This window comes from Hylobates moloch, unplaced genomic scaffold, assembly GCF_009828535.3.
Source record: "Hylobates moloch isolate HMO894 unplaced genomic scaffold, HMol_V3 SCAFFOLD_22, whole genome shotgun sequence".
In the NCBI taxonomy this organism is placed as follows: Eukaryota; Metazoa; Chordata; class Mammalia; order Primates; family Hylobatidae; genus Hylobates; species Hylobates moloch.
This window is the reverse complement of record NW_026652297.1, coordinates 41,093,716-41,097,513: the sequence shown is the minus strand read 5'-3', so window position 1 is coordinate 41,097,513 and position 3,798 is coordinate 41,093,716. Positions and strand designations below refer to the sequence as shown.

General features: G+C 52.6%; 1 pseudogene; it reads left to right on the top strand.

Annotated features, from left to right (window-relative positions):
* Window positions 1-242: 242 nt before the first annotated feature.
* LOC116462098 (putative UPF0607 protein ENSP00000382826) lies at window positions 243-2,438 on the top strand (annotated as a pseudogene).
* The last annotated feature ends 1,360 nt before the right edge of the window (window positions 2,439-3,798 follow it).

Here is a 3,798-nt window from a genome sequence, read left to right as displayed (position 1 = left end):
AGGAGGCACACAGGCCAGAGTGCCAGCTGTGGAATCGCAGAGCTTGGGCTCAAAGCCTGGCTGGGCCACGACTGGCTGAATGACCTGAGGAACGGTCTCAGGCGAATTTGTAAAAAGAAGTGGAGACCCTGCCTGCCAGGAAGGGATGTGGTAAAGGGCAGCATCCAGTCAGGTCAGGGCACCACGTCCTCTACTTGGAAACCTGCACAGCCGGGCTGGTGGCCCTCAAGGCCAGGGCGGCCATGGAGAAGGCAGGCCTGGCTCCAGGCAGCACAGAGGTACTGGAGAGGCCCCAGGGGTGCCTGGTGGGATCTGGCTGGTTCTGTGCTCTGCTTCCAGCAGGTTCTGGCCCTGTAACTCCAGGGACAGGGCCAGCCAAGACAGGGCCATGGGGTGCTAGCCAGCGCCTGGGCCAGGTGCCAGGTGGGAAGGGCTCTGGCGGATCAGTCCTGCACCCCCTGCAGCCCCACAGCCCCACAGCCCCACAGCGGGGCCCATCCAGGGCCACACACCTGCCCCCAGGAACAGGGTGTCCCTGAGGCTAGAGAGTCCAGCTGGACCAGTGGAGGGGCCTAGCCCTTTGCCCTTTGACTTCTCTTGTAGGCCCTCCTCGCTGGGCTCCTGCGCACTCCTTCACACCTTGGCTCTATCACCAGCCCCACTGTGATGTCCCAGGTGCCCAGGGCACGCAGGCCACAGAGAAGTGGGTGACTAAGGAGTATCCTCTCCGCTTCTGACCCTCACTTTCGTCCGCGCACAACTGGCTCAAAATGGGCAATTCACTAAGCATATTTTATTCCTGGTTCCGCTGCAGGTCCGTGCCATGCCATAGGCAACATGCTCCTCTAAGCTTTTTTGTTCTTGAGACAGAGTCTCACTCTGTCACCTAGGATGCAGTACAGTGGGGCGATCTCGGCTCACTGCAAGCTCCGCCTCCCGGGTTCACACCATTCTCCTGCCTCAGCCTCCCGAGTAGCTGGGACTACAGGCGCCCGCCACCACCCCCGGCTAATTTTTTTGTATTTTTAGTAGAGACGGGGTTTCACCGTGTTAGCCAGGATGGTCTCCATCTCCTGACCTCGTGATCCGCTCACCTCGGCCTCCCTAGGTTCCGCTGCAGGTCTCGGCCACACCATAGGCGACCTGCTTGTCTAAGAATATTTTGTTCCTGGTTCCACCAGCGCTCCCAGCCACGCTATTGGCAACCTGCTAATCTTGTCCGTGAGGCCTTCCCAGCTGGCAGGGCTGCCCCCGCGGCTCCTGCGCCTGTGCCTGCCCCGGGAACCCTGGGGTCTTCCCGATTCCTCTTCAACCCTCTGCGATGTCCTAGGCCTTCTTTTCCAGCCAGGTGGGACGGCGCCCCTACAAGGCTGTCTCTTCTCCCTCAGAACACGGGCACCCCACTGGGGGTCCTGACTTCTGTGGTCTGGAGGCTCCCCTCAAGGAAGAAATCCGTGCTGTCTGCTTGCAACTCCATGATGTTTGGACACCTCAGCCCCATGAGGATCCCTGTCTCAGACGCAAGCTTAACCTCCGACTGCCTTCGCTAGAGGAGCAGGTGATCAGGTCTTGGAATCTGACCCTGATCCCAGCCACGCTCCCAAAGCCGGAAGTGAGGGCAGAAGAAGAGCCTGAAGAACCAATGGAGGTGGATCAGGTAGAGACCCCAGGACCAGGAGGACAAGAAAAGGGGCAAGTGTAGCAATGGGGAAGCAGCCTCCACCTCTAGGCCCCTGGAGGCTCAAGTGAACCTCACTTCCTCCTGGTGCAGTCCCAGGCGCTTGGAGAGAAATGTCCATCTCAAGAGCTTGACGGAAAAGAACCAGACTGACAAGGCCCAGGTTGCATGCAGTGAGTTTCTACTCCAAGGGCCATGGAGTCTCCAGCTCACACAGCCATGCTGGAGGCGTCCTTCCCTTTGGGAAGCCTGACCCAGTTCTAACAGTGTCCCTGCCCCAGTTCCAACAGTGCTCCCTGACCCGGTTCTGGGCTGCTCCCTGTGTCCAGAGAAGGCGGCCTTGAAGGTGCTGGGTAAAGACCACCTGCTCGGCTCTCCAGGCTTGCTGATGGTGGGGAAGGAGATGCAGTGCAAGGATCCTGCAGCTCTTGCATCAAGTAGCTCTTCTCCACCCAGAGCTGCCGGCCACAGGTCCTGCAAAAGAAAACTGCCTGGGCCACTGCTGCCGCTCCCACCGACCCCTCCCCTGCAATTGAGGTGGGATAGAGACGAGCTGCCCCCACCTGCTAAGCTTCCCTGCCTATCTCCTGAGGCACTGATGGAGCTGGGTCAGGCTTCCCAAAGGGAAAGACGCCTCCAGCAGGGCAACATGGATAAGAACATGGGGGTATTAAGTAGAACATCAAAATCCAGGAGACAAAACCAGCCGCTTGGGAGGAGAAAGACATGGCAGGGCAAGCGCAGTGGCTCACGCCTGTAATCCCAGCACTTTGGGAGGCTGAGGCAGGCGGATCACGAGGTCAAGAGATCGAGACCTGAGGAGCGTCTCTGCCTGGTCCCTGCACCATCTGGGAAGTGAGGAGTGCCTCTGCCCGGCCGTCCCACTGTCCGGGAAGTGAGGAACGCCTCTGCCCGGCTGCCCACTGTTTCTTATAATTGCCCTGTGGAAGTCTGAAATGGTAGCTGCTTTTCTTACCACATACACTCTCCTTTTCTGTCACACACACAGACTGATTTGTTATTTCTAGGTTGTTCTTGAGTATTGGACTGTTGTTGATCATTGATTTTTTTTTTTTTTCTGTCTCAGAAAAAGGAGCTGCAAGGCACTGCTTTTCAAAGAAAAAGAAAGAGCTAGGGAGAGAAAAACACACACACATCTGAAGGATTGCATACACTTTGTAAATAGATGTGTTTCTAAAAGCTTTTATTTTAATCCAGTCAAAACATTTGAGCAACCTGAATGGTATTGCTACCTTCAGAAGAACTTAGCTGCAATTTTACAACAGAAGCACACCATTTTAAAGCTTAACAGTAACATGCCTTTAGATTCAGTCGCTAACAGTGGGAAAGGATCGTGATGTGTCTCCTTCCCCTGGGTGTTTCTTCTTTTACCACTTTTACCTCTTTTACTCTGCATGGCTTGGTCTTTGTACAGACTTTAATTGTGAATCAGCTTGGTCACCTCTTTCATCTCTCAAATTTCAGATTATATTCATATCCACAGATCTCCTGGTTTACATATCTGCCGAAAAACAATCTAGGAAGGCCAGGCATGATGGCTCATACCAGTAATGCCAGTGCTTTGGGAGACCAAGGCAGGAGGATTCTTTGAAGCCAGAAGTTCAAGACCAGCCTGAATAACATACTGAGACCTCATCTCTACAATTTTTTTTTTTTTTTTTTTAAGAATTAGGCATAGTGGTGCTCACCTGTAGTCCCAGCTACTCAAGAGGCTAAGGCTACAGTGAGCTATGATCTCACCACTGCACTTTAGCCTGGACTGCAGAGTGACAGAATGAAACCATGTCTCAAGAAAAAGCAAGACAAAAACAGCAACAAAAAAACACTACAATCTGGGAAAATAACCGTGGCATTCAGAACTGGAACTCATATCAGTGTCTTTTCAGAAATGTATTTAAAATCTTTAAAAGAAGACCCATCTTAAACCTTGCTAAGTTTACCCAAATACTTTTAGCAGGTAAAAAAATAAAACTCCTTGTTTTCTTCTTTTGCATTCTAAGCAAAAATAAAATGTCAACAAAAAGGTTGTTTTAAGTTTCTAAAACATTTGTTACCCTTACAAATCTCTAAGTCTAAGTTAGTATGGTGGCAACTTAGTT